Consider the following 20666-nt stretch of genomic DNA (forward strand, 5'->3'; position numbering starts at 1 on the left):
CTCTGGCATCGCACCAAATAGCAAAGACAACATGAAATACACCCTCATTTCCTTGGCCTCCTCTTCCCAGCCATCCCCCAGCACAGAGGAGCTAAACAGCATCTGCTCTTTTAGCTGTAGTCCCTCTTCCAGGGCTGAGTCTTTGTCACTCTTTTTTTGGGGGGGTGACAAAAGCTTTGAAATCCGTTCAAGGCAAGGCAGCAGCAAGGAGAGAGCAGCAGAAGCAGCACTGCCTGTGTTAAACCCTGCCTGCTGCTGCTAGTGCCCTGAAGGGCATCCATTTTGCTCAGGATTTTAAGGGGCATCACTGAGGCCACCAGCATCCCGTGGCATTGCTCAGCCTCCCCGTTCAGTGCACATGGGCAACAGAGCCACTCACATCTCTTCCCTTCCAAGGCAGGCAAAAACCCGGTTGGAATAAGGATGTCAGCTCTGCCCCTTCATCTTGGGAGCTGCTGGCCGTGCTGTGATGCTGGCTCTTATTTATGGGCTAAGGAGATTCAGGAGAAGTTGATCAGCAGAGAGTGATCCCATCAGTGTCAACCAGACCATTTGCCTCCAGGAACTGGAAGCAAGACGGGATCAAAGGTGTGTGTGGTATCCACTGTGCCTCTATTGCTTTGGCTTCTCATCTGCCTCCCAGTTCACTTGCACAGCAACTCGGGAGCCAGGGAAGTGGCTCTCCCCATCTCCATCCCCTTGATTTGCTGCAGTGACCTTCCCAGGACAGGTCTCAGCTCCTCCTTGGCTAATGGCACAATGGACCCACCGGGATGACGCTGGGACGAGCTCTCATCCATTTGCTGTGGGCTGCAGAGGACATGGAGAGATGGACCCATCTTATACACAGGACTGTCTGGTTTGGGGGGGATGGGAAAAGCAGGGGATTTATTAAATCCTTTGGAAGAAGGATTTACAGAGTACAGGACGTGCCTAGTCAGAAGGAAATTATTTAGTGGTAGGCTGGTATCTCATGCTGCCCATTTCTGTGCCCATTCCAGCCACCCTCCTGAACTCAGAGCCACTGCAGTCTGAGCTGTGAATCACTGCCATTCGCCTCAGGATTCCCATGCCCTCCTGATTGCCACCTTTTGCCCTGGACACTCGGACAGGAACCAGCCTGGGCGGGGCAGGAGGATCAAAGAGGGAATGACATGTTGGACAGGACTCAGATGGGGCCTGTGGTGATAGAGGATTGATCCCAGAGGTCAGATACCACGTCTGGGTGTCAAAATGGGAAGAGGTGTGAAGGTTGGCATGGGGATGTGTGTGCATACGTATTTATTGCCTCTTCAGGGTTGCCTTACAGTCAAAATTTATGGTACATCTTCTCTTCCAGCAGCATTTCCAGGATCCAGCCCTTGTTTCCAGGACTGCAGACATTACTCTGGCAAATGGCATACAGCAAGTTTCCCCCCAGCCCTTGCACTGTTCTGCTTGGGGTGAGGTTTTCCTCTGCTCTGCCCTCTCTTCCCTGCTGCTCCCATCCCTCCTCCTTGTTTTCCATGTCCTGCAGAGCCATCCGGGCAACGTGCTCTAATATTTTCTTCCAAATAAAATTTCCTACAGCAGTAATAAAGGGAAAATGTGGGTTTTTTGCTGCAAATGAGAAATGTTCATGCCCTACAGCTCTACCCACTGTGCTCCTCTTTCCTGGAAGCTTGCAGTAACCTATGCAGATAGGTCTGGCAAAGCCCCTGAGGCTCCTTGGTCCCCATTCATTCCCAGTTGTGCCCAGACCTCTTGCCCGTGGGCAATGCCTGGGGAAGACTGGACCCCACTGACAACATCCAGGTCAGTCTCCAGCTGCTGGAGAAGCAGGTGACACTTACCTTCCTCATGATTCCTCACTGACATCAGCTCCAAATGGATGGCCCTTGATCCGCACACAATCCACATGTGAGAACCCAGCTCTGGTCCAGCTCTTCTTTGCTGATCTCCACCCTCAGGCCCACCAAAGGGTGGCCATTGCCTGCTCCTGTCTGGTGACACTGCTGAGGGTGGGCCATAAGGGAGAAGCTGAATTATAAAAGGAGGAGGGAGCCATGGGCAGAAAAGGCATCTCCTACATCCTAAATCTGTTCTCTCTGTGTCAGTGTTACTGGGCTGTGAGGTCTTAGGGCCTGTCATTCTTTCTCAGATGAAAGGTGATGTTTCCTCATAGACTCTTGAAGCCTTAACACCAACTAATCCAACAGAAAGGGTCAAGCAGGAATATTTAGAGGGAGAAAAGTGACAAAGGAGAAATTCCACACGGAAAGGAGCCTCTGCTGGAGGTTCCTCTGTGGCTACAAGCCTGCGATCCTTGCAGGAAAAGAAGGATGCAACCCCTTTGTCCCCCTCCTGGTGTCATCTGATCACTGGTGTAGGAATCCCTGCTTGGGCAGTCTATATAAAGGGAAGAAACAGCTTCCCAGCATAAAACCCAAGGGATGGGTGGATCATGCCAGGGAGGCACCAGCTGAGCATTTTGTGCAGCTCCCAGGCAGTTAACAAGTCTGACTGGTGACGTGACAGGGCACAGTGGCTGCAGAGAGAGATCAGTCTCCAATGACCACCAGACACAGACCATGCCCCCAATAGGTATGGAGCAACCTCTGCACCCCAACATGGGAGCTGAGTCCATACCCAAAGGTGGCACAGCAAATTCATCATGAACCTCTCTAGGAACGGGACTGTTCCATGGCCACATCTCCTCCTGTGATCCCTGTGATTCCCCATCCATGCTCAGCTAATCTGCTGAATTATAGTCCTTATATTTAAATGGATTTGATGACTGCTACTGCAGTTACTGTTACTGTTTTGCACTGCCCGTATTTATAGGGTGCCCTGGTCATATTTATAGGGCTGCAGAATCAAGTTACAACTTCAAGGGCTGCAGCCCTGGACCTCGTAGGTCCCCTGGACCTAGAAATCTTTGATGGACATCACCCATTGGTGCCAGCACTTCCAGGGGGTCGTGGTGCCTTTTGGCTGCAGGGCAGCATTTGGCACTGCAAATAGAAAACCCCACCTCCCTGCACCTCAACTTGTATTTGATAGCAGTGCTGTGTACTGAAATCTTCTGATTTGGGGGAACAGGCCCAGGGACACGACCTTAAACCCTTCTGCCTGAAGAGGGGGCAGTTCACACGGCCGTCAGTGTCCTGGGAAAAGACATCTTTAAATCTGCTTGTAATATCTGGGTTGTCTTCAGGGCTGCCTCTCCACCTTCCCTGTGGTTGCCTCTCCACCTTCCCCACTGCAGGCTCTGCCCATTGTGGTCCCTGTCCCCCCGCCAACCTGGCACACAGGGGTGCTGGCTCTGTGGGAAGGTGCCAGCTGCTGAGCTGCCGTTATTATGGCAGCAGTAAACACCTTCCAGAAGCTGGCCAAAGTCCAGTCCCACAGCCTGTGTCCCAGACACTGGATGCCAGCCTTTCTGCCCATGGAGGGAGTGAGGCAACCCCTCTGCTCTTCCTGATCCATATTCAGGGTGTTTGTGTGGGCCTGGAGAATAATTCCCCCAAGATAGTGATTCAAACACAGTGAGCAGCAGGCAGGGATCAACACCCAGCTAAATGTTGACTTCCACTTTGCACAGTCCTTGCTTGTCAGGACACCATCTTCTTGTGTCCATCTTCTTTGAGTCCAAAGGATGCCCCTGAGGGCACACAGAGCAAAGCTCCTGGACTTAAGCTGGACTTAAGGATGATGAATATTGAAGAGTATCAAGCAAATGAGCCCCCTCCACCAGGATCTATTTAGCTGCATCTGATTTTGGCTGTGCAACCACACTGCACTTTCCGATGAGCTAAAATTAGCTGTGTTCCCATGCAGAGGCTGTGCTGGAGCTGTACTTGGATCATCACAGTGTTATGAGCTGTGGTGCTGCTTTTAGGTGTTAGTGCATGGCCAGAGCTGTATCAGTGCTGAGCAGTCCCTGTCCCAAACATGAATCTGTTGCCTGGAAGCAAGGGTGGGTGAAATGAATCACCTGAAGGCTCAGGCTGTGTCATGGCAGAGGTAAAGACCCTGGTCACACAGGCATGTGGAGCTTGTCCCTTCTCACTGCAGCCCCAGGACACGTGGGGAGACTCACAGAGCCCCCGCTAACTCAGCACCCACCATGCTGCCCCAAAACCACAATCCCAGCAAGGGAAAACTCAGCTCTTTCTTCAGTGTCTGGCTGCTTACAGATGGCAGTGGGATGCACAAAGGCACCTCCCACTGCTTGGAGACACTGGGCATCCTGCACAGTGCATGGCAGGGACCATCCCCGGGGACAGGGAGTTCCAAATAAGCTCTTTGTGAGTAATAAGGAACTCCAGCACATGCACTAAAAATAAGGAAACAGCAGGCAGCAGATAAATCAGTTGCAGGGGCCCCTGGCCAGGAGGCTCCTGCGCGCCGGGGCTGAGGGAGCCCTGATTTGTGGTCTGACCTCGGCCACACTCACTGAACTCCACGGGCCCCGGCTCGCCTGGCTGGGAAACCGAGTAGAATAAAAAGCAGGACGTCAAGGCTGAGCTTAGCTTTTCCTTCAGCAGATAAATCACTTGGAGATGAGGAAACTGTCTGTGTTTGTTTGCCAACAACTCGCTTTTGGCGTGCCGAGCCTGTCCGAGCAGGGCGGCTGTGCAGGGCAGGTTGCATGGCTGAAGAGGGAGGATGAGCAAACCCCCTGTGCTGTCCTTGGCCTGATGAGGAGGTGATGGAAGAGTTATCCCAAAGAGTCAGTCCTCACCAGCACAGTGGTACCCGGGCAGAGAGAGCAGGGCATGAATCAGCCATGTGCAAAGGTAAGAGTGGAGGGACCCTCCATGTTCTGTCCTGCAATATTTGCACTGTGCCCTGGGTGCCTGGGTCACACCAACACTCTCCATCACCGCAGTTACCAAGGGAACTGCATAAATCATCCAAAAATAAAAAATACGTTTTTCTTCAAGCATTTCCTCATCACTAGTGCAAGTGTTGTTTGGGGGTTTTTTTCCATTCCAAGAAAGAAATCTTTTACTTTGTGATCCTTCATAACTCAGTCTGTGTTTTGGGGGAATGAGGTTGGTGTCCAACAGCCTCACCAATGTTCCCAGGCTGTTTGGGGTGTAGTGCTCTGTATAAAGGCACATGCAGCTTGCTTTCCCTTCTTCAGCTGATGGGAAGTCGGGAAGGGTGATATATTTTAGCTGGGGAAGTAAATCAGCCAGAGGAGCAGGTTGAGCTCATGGATACTGAGATCATAGCAAACGTCTGTGGTTTTCACAGTAATGAGTCTATTGAGAGGCACCTTTGCCATTTGGCACCTGCAAGACTTTATTTGGGGTATCTCAGTTATGAAGTGCTTAACAAGGAAGGCTCAAGGAGATGGTAATAACTGCACCTTTCCCATCCCTATTTTCTCCCCAGCATCAGGAGCAGACTTTACTGTAGCTTCTGTTCCCATCTCTTCTGGAACTGAATCCATGCAAACAAATGGAGGCTGATTACACCACGCACTCTCAAGCACTGAGGAATGGTGTAGATGCGAGAGGCAGCAGAAAAACTTGCTCACTTGGTGTTTTTCTGACTGCCTGCCAGGGCTGCATCTGCTCCTCGGCCCATGCAGCACAGGATCGCTGGCTGGCTGCTAGAGGAGAAGAATCTCAATAATTTTTGTCACGTGGAGGAAGAGGGAGCAGAGACCCACCCTGATGGACTTTCTGAGCTGAAAACTGGTGCCCGTGTCCATCGGCTGCCATGGAGGAGATATCAACATACAGATTTTTTTTTTTCCTTTTAGAGAAGTGTTTTCTAAAACATTCATCATTTGAGGAGCTGAGCTCAAAAGGTGAGGCTGTGCACAAGACAACCTGAAAAGCCTTTTAGAAACCTGGAATCCTGTATTAAGCAGATCCTAAATTCCTACTCCTGGTGCCCCACAGACCACAGCGGGAGTATAAAGCAAATCCCCCCACTTCTCTCTTATCTACCTCTTAACCCTGCATTTATATCATCCATGGAGATGTCTGTATGGACCGAGCATCCTCCCAAATTATTCTGAGTACTGGGCCATGCAAAAGGCAGAAATATCCACTAAAATCAGACCTGGTAAGGTCAAATAGAGAAAGAAAGCTACGGGCAGAAAAGGTTTGCAGAAGAGCAGTAAGAGCTGGTGAGAGGTTTTCTCCAGTCCCACCTCCCTGACCTCAGCAGACCCTCTTGTTTCTGGTCTGTCTTGGAAGTGGACAGGAGGGGAGAGCATGAGCATATGGGGTTCCTTGCAGCATCTTGTAGGCACCTGGGTTCATGGGTCCCATGGACTGGGAGAGCCTTCTGCTGCCCTCTGCCTCTCCTTTCCTCTGATCTCTCAACAGCAGCTCTTCAGAGATATGGAACCATTTTAAGCCCATGTATTTGAAGCCAAGGAGGGAGGAAGGCAAAGAAATACAATTATTGGGTCAGAGATTTGTCTCCTGCAAGGTGCCTGGAGTGCAGTGTATCTGCAGGAACAACAATTACCATTCGTCTGGCCCTGATAATTTCATAAGCAGCTCCAGACCCAGGGATGAAACAGGGCTATTCCCAAAGAGGTGCCTATGTTTTGATGGATGCTGCAGACAGCAGCTCTGTCTGGGATGAGCAGGGACTGCAGGACAGACTCCAGCAGCTCCAAATACACCACAAATTGGGCCCTTTCTTTATACCCATCCCAAGCGAAGGTGTTGGGGTATTCAGAGTAATCCCAATGGCAGTTTTTCAGGCTCTCTGCTCTAATCCCCAGGGACATGCTGGGTGTGTTTGGAGGCTGGTTTTAAATTGCATTAAAAAATGTGATGTAAAAACAATAATAATAGCATTTAATTAGGAGGATCCCAAAGCCTGCTGTGCTCTGGTTTGGCCTGGGGTAGGGAATGGAGCTGGGAGTGTACCAGGATATAACAAGCAGTAAAACATAATCCTGGGATTACAGGCAGCAGTTAGCACTGTGGGTATGTTCATGTTACCCTGTGCTCTGCAGGGTTTGGGATGCAATACAGGGATTGGATTGTGTCTCCTGCCCAAGCTCACCTCATGCCACAGTCCCTGGGTTTGGGCTAAGGCAGGATTAGACCCATGAGTTGTTCTCACCACACTGCAGTGCCTGCTACATGCTGGCATCACAGTTTCTTAGGAAAAAGCACTGCTGGGCCTGGATGACTCCAAGGAATGCCAGGCTGGACTGCGAGTGGGGGAGAGCTGTTTGCAGTTGCAGGAGATGGGGGAGAGATGGAAATTCTCCATTCTCCAGAATTTTCTGTTCTCCAGAGGGGCAGAATGGAAATAGGAGAATAGGAGCCGCAGCCAAGGCTGTGCTGGGTGAGGATGAGTTCCCCAGCATGTGCCCTGTGCCCACCTGCACGGCTCAGCCCACACTGCGTGGGAGCAGGCGACACCAGGCACATCCTGGGATACTTTCCAGACCTGTGGATTCCAGCTGCAGCAGGTGCCTCCTCCCCAGGGCAAGCTTGCCAGACAACCCCCTCAGCATGACTGAGAGGCCACAGCACTGGGTTTGCAGGCAGCCAGGCTTTGCCACAGCCTCACTCTGCTTTGCACTGTCTCCCTTTTTCGAGATGGAGACACATGGACACAACGTGGCAGACTGCAGCCACTCACTCCTGCTCTGGAAAATGGTCCCCACGAATAAAATGGGAAATGCAGGGAGCCATTGGTGATTACTTGCCAAGGAGGCATCAGGATGCACCAAATGATGGCCTTTCCCTGGTTGGAACTAGATGGTCTTTAAGGTCCCTTCTAGACCAAACTATTCCATGATTCTGATTCCATGCCACCATCCTTCCCTGGGCCAGCAGACTCGTGTGAGCTGCACCCCTCAAACAGCTAAGGCTGTTTTATCGGGGGAGCATTTAAAAATCCAAGATATTTTCCAAAGGGGGCTGACTGTCAGCGAGGTGGTGTCCGGGAGAGGGCAGGGTTAGCTGCCACACAGCCCAGAACCCACATTTTGGGTTATGGCGAGCCATTATTTCCAGCCCAGAGACAGCTTTGCCTCTGCCTTTTCCTTTTCCACATACCTTTTTTTTTTTTTTTTGCCAGCTTAAACCCCACTTACAGCTGTGAGGTTTGTGCCTTTCCTGGCCCCTGGCAGCCCCAGGTGTCCCTGCAGAGTCAGGGGCTGACAGGCACCTTGTTTACAGCATGTTCCTGGTATTGAGCCATCCTGGGTGCTCTTTCAAGAGGTAATATGTGCCCCAGGGGTGGGGAAAATGCCTTGCGTGGATTGCTGATCGAGGGATAGGTTGCAAGGAGCATTGTTGCCCTTCCAGGAAAAACACACAGCTGTGGTCACCCTCTGGCCACCAAGGTGTGGAGAACAGGGTTTGCCATGGGCTCTACCCCATCATGAGGGTGCTGGAGCAGTGCCAAGGGCTCAGTGGGGCAGTGGTGGAGTTGGCATCGCCCTGAGAGGGTGAGCAGGCACCCCAGCAGCATCTCCAGCCAGGTTAGCCTCAGGCAGGGTGTGTGATATCCTGCCCATGGAGTGATGTGCTGGGCAGCTCAGACTCCAGGAGATGGAGAAAGCAGACAGGGAACAGAGGAGGAGGATGGAGGAAGGCTTTCTGTGAGCAGTGATGGAGGAGCAGCCAGATGGGAGAGTGGGTCACTGGACAGCACAGTGGAGGGCACTTTATTAGCATTGCTTTCTCTAGAAATAACACCCTTCCCCAAGCCACTCCAGAGACTCCCCTGGCCTTGTGCTGGCCCCAGCCTGTTAATGTTTAACCTCTGGATGGGGACAGCCTGTCACAGACGGCACATGGGAGGTGGTGTCAGTGTGTGGGGACAGCTGTGGGTGGCTGGGCATACAAGAGGTCACCTCCCTGCACTGGTGGGACCCCACGTCATCAGCAGCACCCGGCTCCTGTGCTGCGCCCATAAGCCCCAGGACTCAGTGGGGGTGAAGTGGCTTTATGCCAGTTCACTTGGAAAAGGGCCTGCTGGGTCTGTGTGATCCAGGATACCTTGGCACCAGCTTCATCGAAAGGTGAAAGGGGGGAATGTTGACTTTGGCTGCCCTCCACCCCACGAGGCTCAAACTCGACCGGCAGAGCCATGGGCTGATGCACAGTGTGAGCCCAGTGTGTTTGCACACATCGAGGCCCTTTTCCCCCAGGAACATCATCCTCGGGAGTACAAGCAGGCCCAGGGCTTACAGGGGTGGTTGGTGTCATGTTTTAGGGCGAGCTCTGGCACATTGAGGAGAAAAAATACAGTTTCCTTCTACGCAAACAAAGCTTGACTTTATTGCCTTTAAAATGCAACCAGCACAAACAGTGGCAAAAGTGCAAACACTGATAATGCTCGGAACATTTTGAGCTGTGCAAACAAGCCAGAGGTGGGTGAGTGTGTTGAAATGAAGGAGTGGAAGGTCTGGGGGGAGGAAAGCTCCGTGCCCCAGAAGCAAAGAGCCCCCCCATTCCTTCATCCCGAGCTGCCCCAGGCAGCGATTCTGGCCCTGGGTTGGGGGTGGAAGCAGCCTCTGGGTGAGCAGGGCTGAATGAGAGCCCAGCAGAGCTCAAATCCCCACCGAGGTGGGATGCAGATGTGATTACGACAGTTTTAGCCCTGGACTGAGGCTATGCCCTACCCTGGCAGCAGGAAGAGCTCCAGAGCCATCCCACAGAACCTCTGGGACAAGGCAGAGCCGTGCATCCCTTGCCTGGTCACTGCCCACACAGGGCATCCCACCCATGTCTCAGATGTTGTGTGGTGCACAGAATGCTGCCCCTGTCTTGTTTTCCTCCCTTCTTCCCCTATCCCACCTCCTTTTTCCTTGGCATTCAACTGCACTGCACACAGATTGTAATCCTCCTGAGCCTTGTTCAACGTTTTCTCTCCCCTTCAGCCCTCCAAAGCTTTCTCCAGGTGATGATCTATAGGCAGCTGATGTGTATTCCAGCTTGCCTGGTGTCACAAATCCCTGTTTCCAATCACCTCGTCCTCCTGAGGGCACATTTTGCCCTGGGTAGGGAAGGGTGATGCATGGGAGGCTCGGTCCTTGCAGAGGTGTGATGGCTTATAGGGAGCCAGAGCAGTGCTACAGGGAGGGATTAAAATCCAGCTCCTCAGGAGACATTTAGGCATCTGCCTCCTATTCCTGAGGATTACCAAGAAGGCTGGGAAAAGCAGGCCACTGCAAACTGGAGGAAAAGAAGAAAGGGAGAGACCTCAGGTGGATCAGGCAAGGTGCAGGGACCTTGGCCTTTATTTTGGCTCCATACATCTGGATCCTGATGCACTAGAGGATCTTCCCAAACTGTTTCTGCTGCCAGGCTGAGGGGGAAAGAGGTGCCTGGAGTCAAGGCAGCCCCATCCCACATGTTCTCAGCATAGTCCACCTCACCCCAACGCAAAGGGATTACCAGGTTTTGTGTCTGGTTGACAAACTCTTCCCTAATCCAGCCCTGGGGGGAGAAGAAAGCTTTTCTTGTTAAATCAATTGCCAGTGGATTTAACCATCCTCATCCCTTTCCCATCCATGCTGCCATGTGCACCTCCCTGGCTGCCCAATGCTCAGCTGATTAATTGCTGCCAGATGGGAATTTCTGGGAAACCAAGGACCCAACAAGCCTTTTCCTCACTGCTAGAGATCAACCCAACCTCCAGCACTGGCACCTATTTTCGTACAGCCAGAAAGACCTGAATGTTGGGAGGAATTAATGCCTTTGCCAGACCTACCAGCTAGTTCAGCATGTTACTGAAGGATGGGACAGGAAAGCAGAATGAGAATCCACTTGCTTTTGTAAAGGTTGGGGAAACAGGCTGGAGTACAGTACAAAAAGTAATGAAAAATAGACATACTGGGCTGAGTTCAGTTGCTTTGGGACAAAGTGATCTATTTTTCTTTTCTTTTTTTTTTTTTTTTTATAAACCAAAGCTTCCTTTACTTTTGCTTCTAATTCTGCCAAGTCTCTTCTGAGTGCAGTTTTGGGGATTTTCCCAGCTGGACTCCATTTCTGGTAGGAGAGGCCAGGGCATGAGTTGCCTGCAGAGCCCAGTCTGGGAGCAGAGAGGTGATGCACATCAGACATGACACCTGGGATAGTTCTGGCCCAGTGTTGATACAACCAAGGCTAGAGGCCAAAGGCAATAAGGGATTAGAGTAAAATGGCTCAGGCAAGAAAGCACGAGGTTTATATCAGCAGTGTCTTTGCTGGGTCGTGTGGACAAGGGGTGATGACTTCAACCTGACAGAGGGCAGGCTTAGATTAGATATTAGGAAGAAATTCTTCCCTGTGAGGGTGGGGAGGCCCTGGCACAGGTTGCCCAGAGAAGCTGTGGCTGCTCCTGGATCCCTGGAAGTGTCCAAGGCCAGGTTGGACAGGGCTTGGAGCAACCTGGTCTAGTGGAAGGTGTCCCTTCCCCAGGGCAGGGGATGGGAATGAGATGATCTCTTAGGTCCTTTTCAACCCAAACCATTCTATGATATGTGGGTGATGCTCCCACATGATCAGCAGTGCTGGAGTGTACCCAGGAATGCTGATGTACCAGGATAGATCCAGGACACTGACACACAGTCCATCACTGACACGCTACCCACGACATTCAAGAAAGAAGCCAAACAAAATGGGTGCTTGATTCTTTTGGATTTTTGGAGCAAGCTGTTATTCCCAAATGAGCGCTTTCTCTCCTGCTGCTCACCCCAAACGTTCATTTTCCTTCCAAAAAATGATGACAAGCATCACGTGAGCCCCATAAGCCCCACTTTCCCCAGGTCCTGCCCCACTGAGCAGCTGTACCTCACCTGCGGGGTGCTGGAAGCTGTCAGGCCTAAAAAATTCACAGCTCTCCAGGGAACAGGAAAGCTATTTTAGAGGATTTAAAATTGCAGCAGCTGAAATTATTTCCTGAAGCCTGCATTAAGTTATTCAGGCATCTGGCTGCGCAGGTACAAAGCAGTTCGCTCATAAAAACACTTCTGCCTGATAATTTTCTTCAGTTTTCCCACAGTCACGGTTTTCTCTGTGCTACTGGGATGCAGGGAAATAACCTGCCTTTAGTGAGTGTGTTCTGGATGGGACAGGATGGTACCCAAGCCACCATGTGTCTGGAGCACTTGGCCTGTCACAAACACGCTTGGGATTCATCCAGGGAGGAGAAGCCGGGTCAGTGCCCTCCCCAGCGGGCAGCCCATGTCCCAGCCCATGTCCCAGCCCATGTCCCAGCCCGTGTCCCAGCCCGTGTCCCAGCCTTATGCCAGGGTCAGGCGCCCCACATCACGCGCTGAAGCATCGCCACCGACTGGCACTTCACAGCTGCTTTGAGGTGCTGCCAGGGACTGTAGGTCGGCGACTGCCAACAAATCACAGCCATTGTGCTCCATCGCTCCCCCCTTTCTCCCTGTTAATAGCCCCTTTCTGTGCGCAGGGAACGTGATTCTGCATCATCCCATCCCTCTGTGTACCCCAGCTCTGCTCCAGGCTGGGTGCCTGCACCCACCATAGGAGATGTCCCCACTGGGGCCTCTTCGTGCTGGCCCCGCAGGAGGAGGGTGCACACCAAAAAAAAAATTACTTTGATGCTTGGTGCGTTCAGAAAAATCTTTGCCACCTCGGTATCCATAAGCCCTTCCACTAAAAACGGGGTTTATTCCCCAATTGTTGCAAAAGCATCTCCCCAGCTCACCCCACAGCGGATTGTGGTACCCAGAGCAGTGGCACCAACATGAGGGCTTGAGCAGGTGGGTTGTTTGGAGGCTCTCTGGGAACATGGGAACACGAGCCACTGAGCCAAGCTGTTGTTCTCATCTGCTATTCAGCGTTAAGGAAATCTGCACCATTCTCCCGCCAGCCTCCCCATCCCGGAGGATAATTGATGCTAACGTCATTTCATTTTGGTCCAGCTGCTGGCCTCAGGAACAGATGTTTTATTGTTCAAACTGAACATGCAAAACCCCAAAAAAGTAAAAAAAAAAAAAACCTAACCCACAAAGCAACAAAACCCAACTAATTTGTGCTTGTGGAGAGGTGAGCCACAGTTTCCTCTCCCCAGAAATGCAAGGAGACAGAGCAGCAGTCCCAGGGAAGACCCAGGCCCCGGGAAGGCCAAGATTTATACATCCAGCTAGAAGTCAACCTCCAGTATATGATGCAACACCCACCCCCTCCAAAATTCTGCTGTGTCCAACAGGCAGGCACTTCCAGCAGAGAATCATTTCCCCAACACTGAGCTGTCACCTTCAGGTGGGATGTGCCTTTGCATCCTCCCAGGAACAGATATCCACCTCTGGGTTTTGCACAGAGGAGCACAGCACTTGTTGAAGAGGCAAGATACATGTCTTCTCCAAGGAGCAGACAAAAACAGGTGCAGAAATGTGCCATTGACACGTGCATCTTCAGAGCTCACCCTCTTTTACAGCTCACCTGTAAATGCACCCTGCACATTCAATGCTTCTGTGGCTCACAGCTACAGGGGAGTGCTGGGAACCTCACTGGACACACACATTTCTTCAGGAGCATGGGATGAAGGGAGGAGATCCATGACTTGCTCTGCAGCAGGTGCAGAATAATGTATGGAATCACAGGCTGGTCCAGTCCTAGTCCAGCCAAGCACCCACTGCATCCTTCAGCATTCCTGTGAAGCTACCACCAGGCAAGCTGCAGAGAAAGTTTAGGACACTTCCCTGTCTGCCAAAAAGAGAGCTGTTTAAAACAAAAAAATATTGCTAAAAGGACAAAAAAAACCCCCCACCCAGGTTAATAGATATTTAATATTCATTTTAACTCTAGCACTAACAACCCTGTAGGTAAGAATGGCACTTCTCCCATGCATAACTGGGAAAAACTGGTATCTCTTATACCAAATGGGGAGGAGCTACCAGAGAACAGGCATAGCTGTTCTCCTTGCCTCACTTGCAGAGGCACCTTTGCTGTAGGTGAAACCTTCCACCAGAAATAAAGGGCTATAAAATGCCCACATCAAATTGCTTGAGTAATTTTCTCTACATGGCTAATGCAGAAGGCACACGGCTGCCTGTGAGGTTGAAGGGAGCATCTTTTGACACCTCCTGCTGTGTGCCATATGCTTGGCATTATTTCTGACAGCATATTGTGTTTTCTCTCTCTGTTCCACAAGAGGGGTGGTGAGAGGGATCTAGTCCTAAGGAATCCAATCCATGAAATGCCCCAGTCCCCCTCAGGAGACTGCACTGGAGCTGGGACTTAGCACGTGGTTTGAAAAGCCCCAGCAGGAGAATGACCACAGCATCTTGTCTTAGCAAGCCAGTGGTGGGGGAAAGACACCGATTTTTCATGGTTGCAAGTAAAACAGACCTTGACCATGAGGAGCCCTGGGCTCTGCAGCACCTGTGCTGCAAATCCAGCTGCCAAGACCCTCTGGGGATCAGTGCCAGATGTGACTGTCTCCTTGAGAAGAACACTGTCAGGAGGGAGAACTCTGTACAGCACAAACAGTGAGAGGCTGGATGTGGAAAACACCTGCTGGATCATGCTCCTCTTCTCGTTCAGCTGGGTGAGCAGCAAGGATACGGAGTGTCTCTCCTCTTTGCCTGGTGACAAGTTGTTCCCAACTTCAGAACAACCTCCCTGCATCCCACCTCAGGCCCACGGATGCTTCGTGCCTGCTCCAAGGCTGCTGGCTCCAGTTTCCAGCTGGCTTGGCAGCAGTTCATGACCACAAGCATGTTAGAGCTGTGAGCAGGAGAGGGGAAGTGTTGGAGAAACCATCACGGCAAGGATCCAGTGTCTCCAGGGAGCAGCACTGGTCCGTGGGATGCCTTGTTGGCCAGCACAGTCCCTGGAGGGGATTCCAGGGAGGTCACTGAAGGCTTCAGGTGGTGTCTCTGTAGGGGGACATGTAAGAAAACAAGGAGAGGGCAGAATTTAGCCCTGCACCAGCAGAGCTGGCTGCAACCCTGCAGCCGGCTCAGCTATAGGTACAGAGCCCGAGAGGAGATGTCCGAAGGAGATGTCATGGAAAACATTTACTCCATGAGGTCAGTGCACCCCTGGCTTCTCTTTGGAGGGGACTTTGAACACAGGAGGGCAGACGTTTCCCGCACGCTTCTGCAGGCAAGAGGCTGGGGAGAGCAGGCGCTTCCTCCACCGGGAAGATGAAAAGCACAAGTGGAAAGTTTTGTGCATAAGGCAAAGCAACTGAGCCGTCAGCTGCTGGCTGCTGGGCACTTGCTATTAGGGGAAACAGCCTGTTTTGGAAAAAAAGGGGTGGATCTCTGAGAAAAAGGCCTGGGGAAAAAAAAACACCACAGGGGATGCCCTCGGAGCAGAGCCATGGACTGGCAGTAGACACCAGGAAGTGCAGGCTCTGGGTTGTGTATTAGAGGGGAAGAATCACCCCAAAACTCTTGTGTGTTGGAGGAGAGGTGTGGGCACAGGGGAGCCCTTGCTCTCAGCATGGACAGGCAGAAAGGATTCAGCATGCCCACGGGGCCATCCTCTCCCCATCACATCATCCTGTGCACCACCACCAGGAAAGGATGGCTCAGAAAAGAGATCCCAGTTCCCAAGCCTGTCTGTTTCCAGCAACAACAACAGTGCTTTGCATCCTCTTCTTCAGCTCCCTCCTGCAGGGATTCTGTCACAACTTTTGAGGTTCAAGCCATGGTCCGAGTGTTGGTCCTGCTAAATCCCATCAGTGTGTGCATCTCTGGATGAAAGCAACAGGCTCCCTGCATGTGTGATCATCGCTGGGTGCTTGGGCCACCTGAACCGGGTGATGCCAAGTATATTGGGTAGCTCAAGCAAGGAAAATCATCTCCTGAAAGATCATCAGAAAAGGCTGATGAAGATATTTCACACCTTGTGAGGTGCAGCTCTCAAACAACAACTCTCAACCCTCAGCTCACTTTGCTTGTCCTCATTGCCAGGTGAATTGCTTGCCTTAAAGCTGGGATCTGATAACTGCTGCTCTTCCTGGGAGCACTTCTTGTTACACTTTCTGGTTGGATCACCATCCCAGGGGACAGTTTCCCTCTTCATCTCAGATTTAAATTATAAACGTGATGGTTTTCCCCCAAAGCTCCCCCAAGAGGACTGTGACTCCATCACCCCTCACAAGGGAAAGATGGTGGGGGGAGCTGCCAGTGCCGTCAGCAGTGATTCAAGAGATGAGATTCCCACCCGATTGACTCACTCCCTGTTGAGCCCAAGCCCTGATGAGATGCTTCCCTTGCATCACTCGCTGCCGTAGATGATAAAGAGACCTGAGCTGTGTTCTCAAGGAGATGTGCTGTGACATATTAACCCCCACATGTTCCCCTTTGCTGGGTATTTCCCCTCTCCTCAGCTTTTGACTCACCATGTTGCCAACTCATCACTGAGCAAGCACAGTACTGGTGACCTTCTCCTAGACATATTGGAGCTCCCTGCCACTCTCCAGTTTGTCCAGTCTCATGTCAGCATCCCAACCACCCCCAGCTCCCTCGGTGCAGGGTGCCCATCATCTCACCAAACAAATCCCCCACTGTGATCACTTGCACTGAGAGCCTTTGGGCATCCTCTGCCACCCCAGAACGGGGTCTCCAGCTCGGCACAGCCAGACCCTCACTCCCATAGGGCTTTTCTAGGTGTGATAACAGCAGGAGGGCTGTCCTCTACCCACTGCCTTGCTTGTCCCCAGCTCTGCCACTCAGAGTCCTGGCACCCACGCACCCAGCTGCCCCTCACCTCAGCTGGGCACTGCAGTGACCAGGACACTTGAGCCCCAGCTCAGCTGTTGACTCCAGTCCAACCCCAAGGAGAGGGATGGGGATGAGGAGTTGCTTCAGGCTCCAGGGTGGAATTTCACTCACTTCAGTGACCCAGTGCCTGTGGCATGCTCTAAAAATACAAATAAACCAGTGGGCGGTACAAAACCCACCCTGTTTCCCACAGAGCGCTGCTCAGCCAGGCCCTGCCTCCCTGGCTGAAAGAAATTAAGCTGAGGGTTGAAAAAAAACCCACCAGATCCGGTTCTTCCCTGGTCCTGGCTGAAGAACAGATAAAGAATTGATTAGGGCCAATTTGCTGGAGACCTGGGCATGGGGACAGGAGCAGGAAGGTTCTATGTGTCCCTCATGCTCCCTGCTTTGCTAAGTCAGACCAGCCAAGCTTGTCCTATCTCCCCTGGGTTCTCCCATCCCTCTGACCACCCTGTTGCCCCTCTCATCCAAAGCTGCCTCGTGCAGGCAGGCCAGGCTGGGTGCAGGGGGCACAGCAGTCTCCTGTGCCATGGGGAGCATGTCCCCACCCACCAAGAGCATCCCACCCTCATGGTGTCCTTGTCCCCAGCCATTCCCTCCTCTGCCACTCCAGACAAGCCCCAAAGCACCAGCAGGAGCTTTTCCTTCCCACCTTCACCTGCATGACTTTATGGTCCATATTAACTCATTTCAGCCCCATTCCTACCTCCCCAGGTCTCCCCAGCTCTCCCGCTTGGGATCATCCATACTCAGTTTACCACATGGATGTCGTTAACAGAAACCATCCAAAGACCAACACTGGTCTAATTAATATGACGTGCTGTTATTGCAAAACCCCCTTCCCACCCCTCTCCCCTCGTATCCGGATATCCAGGCGCCCTGCCCTGCCTTCGGGTATCCCCTCGCATGTCCCCAGCCGGCCCCCTGCCGCTCCCGGGGACAGGGAGCCAAAGGGGACGGCAGGCAGCAGAGGTCACGGTTTCCCTGCACCCAGCGATAAACAAGTTCTCCCGAGAAGCAGGGGAGGGGGGGCAAAAAGCCCAAGCGAGGTGTATTTCTGCGAGTAGGCAGATTAGGAGCTGCTCGAGGCGTGCTGGCAGCCAGAGCAGGGTGTTATCTCTCAATGGGTGCGGGATGTTATCCACAGCTCCTGCCGCCGCTGGGACGGAGAGGTGGGGAAGGGGAGCGGGGGAGAGGGTTGTTCCTCAGCCAAGTGGCTATTTCTGACTTTGAGAGGGTTTGCAAGCAGCAGCTGGACCCAGGCTGCACCCGAGGAATATCCTTCAGACTCTAAAGTGCAAGTTCCCCCACTGTTCCCATCACTCCTGCCCCCCCGCTGGTGATGCCGCATGCTCTGGGACAAGCTGTCCCGTGCACTTGCCACCCCGAGAAGCCACCAGGCTGGCGAGGTCCCCGGGTGGGGAGCAGCTAATGCAGGGAGCCGATTGAGTTACAGGCCAGCGGTTGTATCATGTTTACCAGCTCCCCGCCGCGTATCCTGTGCCGGGAGGATTCCTGGAAGTGGGAGCTGCTTTCACACCCCCTCCCCGTCCCGCACAAGCACGCGGGCTATGCCGAAAGCAGATCTCCGCACGTGATCCCCGCCGATATTGCCCAAGCGGCTGGCAGGGCCCAGCCACCCCCTCCCATCCCTCCTCCTCCTCCCGTCTCCGGCACAGGGCTGATCCCTTCCTTTTTTTTTTTTTTATTCTCCTTCCCAGCCCTGTTTAACTTTTTCCATCTGTAATTTAAAGCAGAGGTGGTGGCCCTGCCAGAGATGCTGAAGGTCTCCGAACCTCCAATGAGATGGTTAAATCCTAGGTTTCCTCTGATCCTGTGCCATCAGGCTGCTCAGGTGACACCAGAGCCCCACCCAGCTACTCCGAGGTAAATACAGTCTGGGAGTCCAGACTCTCTATGTGGTATTACGAGCCCTTTACCTGTGCAGGGAAACGGTGTGAGTTTGAGCATCCCTTGCAAACCCAGGCATTAGGACAGCAGTCTCCAGCCTCATGGCACTGAGGTTTGAGCATGCTACAACACCTTCCCTACATCAGGCAGACAGGCACAGAGCAGGAAGATTTTCCTGCCTCCCCCAGGCCATGCATGGACACACACTGCACACCTCTGACACTTAACTCTGCTACCCAGAAGCTCAGCCTGAAAATCTTCCCTGCACGGCACCTGAAGGCATCCATTTGTGGAGTTCAGGCTGTTTCTGCAGCCCTACCAACTTCTCCCTGCCAGCAGATTTTGGGGTGGCAGTTGCTGGGTTGGTAGGTGCTACCACTACTTTTCTTTCATATCTGGGCCAGCTGACTTGGAAAGATAGTCCCTGGACTACCACCTTCCCCTTGGAGACAACACTTTGCTAGGGACCTTCTCGCTGGCGTGCCACTGCAGTGGGATAGGACACTGGGCAGAAGGGCTGGAACTGGGTGGATACATCACTGCTGGGCAATCTGTTTGCAGATATTCTGGATGGGGACCCCATAACTGGCATCCAGCAATAAGCCACTCCACAGCCAAGCAGAGCACAGCCCTGGTTTACAACCTGGTATAAATCTTTTATTCTCTCTCCCTTTTGGGAACAGCATGACCCACATCTGGTCTTTACCTGGTGCCCCACCTGAATTTACCCTCATGACTTTCAGTATGATGTCCAACATCTCCATAGGGCTCCTGATATCCTTGCTTTCTGATTCATTTTAAATACGTCCCTTCTTAAAGACAGATTGTTTACATCTTTCAGAGGGTCTTGTGTGTCCACAGCTTTCTATTTTTATTCAAGATTTCCTCTTGAGATAGACTGGAAACTGTACTGAGTTGCCACCGGGGCAAAGGTTTCCCTCGGATATTTTTACACATTCAGAAAGACAAACTACAAGATTTAATCTTGCAAAGACCCCTGAAGCATTTGACTTGAGACACCTGCGCTATTCCTTCATGGCAAGCAAAACAGCTTCAAGCTGAAAGTTAACCTAAACCTCCTGTTTTTTTTTTCTGGTATGCATTTTTCCCTTGTAAACAAAGAGCCAAGCAAAGTACCTTTGCTATGGAGTGGAAAATTCAATTTAGGCAAAGAAAAAAAGCTTTTTAAATAAAGGGTTGGATTTGCCAAGGGTCAGGTCAGCATCCACCCCATTGGGTGAGCTCTGGGAACACATGTGGCTGCATAAAAATAAGGGAAAAGGAGAAAGGGAAAGGAAAGATGTGACAAGGAGGAGCAGAGAGCCTCTGCAGGATTGCAGGAAAATGCCATGAGCACCCCCAAATTTAAGATGACTGCTCCCACTACTCAGCATAGTTTCCACATGGTGATGGATCAGCTCTGACACTGTTCGGGGTCTGGATCCCCATCCCACAGACGGGAACACCCTGTCTCCAGCCTTCCCAGCACAGCGACGACTTGGGAGGGAACCCACGCTGATGCCACAGATATGAGTAATCTCGACGCTGACTTTCAGCATCAGCATCCCTCCCTGTGACCTCCTCGGAGATCCCCAGCTCCTCTGCAAGCTCTGTCTCTCCCATCACATCTGTGTGCTGTTGTCCTCGTCCTCCGCCAACCCCCTCCCACCTTCTTCTAATTACAAATATCATGGAAGCCCTGGCAAAAGCCCAGTTAGCAGCCAGGCCCCTGTCAGCACCTATTATCTCCCTGCGTCCTTAGCGAACTGCTTGAAAATAAAGGCAGGAGGATGTGGCCCACTGGCAGGAATTTTCCACCGGGAAGGTGCAGCCAACCCGGCTCACACGATGCGGTGCCCTGGCTTGTGTCACCCACTGGCACCACGAGAGGCAGCTGTGCCCATGGGCAGCCCCTTCCTGTGCTGCCCAAATCCCTCTGCCCAGGGCATTTCCCCTAAAAGTCACTTTTCATAGGCCAGTTAAACCTTAAACACCCTCACCTCATTCCAGGGGGATTCCAGTCTCCAAATTCATCCCACAGGGACACCAGCTCACTTGAGAGTCATGACCTTGGCAC

The 20666-nt window shown here is 52.2% G+C and overlaps 1 long non-coding RNA gene across 1 annotated transcript; it reads right to left on the reverse strand.

Annotated features, from left to right (window-relative positions):
• Positions 1–12870: 12870 nt before the first annotated feature.
• Positions 12871–17980, reverse strand: LOC135418694 (uncharacterized). The gene is made up of 2 exons (XR_010432623.1): positions 14576–17980; positions 12871–14486 (listed from the first exon to the last, which is right to left on the reverse strand). It is a non-coding gene; the product is annotated as an uncharacterized LOC135418694 (long non-coding RNA).
• Between the last annotated feature and the right edge of the window lie 2686 nt (positions 17981–20666).

The sequence above is a fragment of the Pseudopipra pipra genome, chromosome 9 (genome assembly GCF_036250125.1).
Source record: "Pseudopipra pipra isolate bDixPip1 chromosome 9, bDixPip1.hap1, whole genome shotgun sequence".
In the NCBI taxonomy this organism is placed as follows: Eukaryota; Metazoa; Chordata; class Aves; order Passeriformes; family Pipridae; genus Pseudopipra; species Pseudopipra pipra.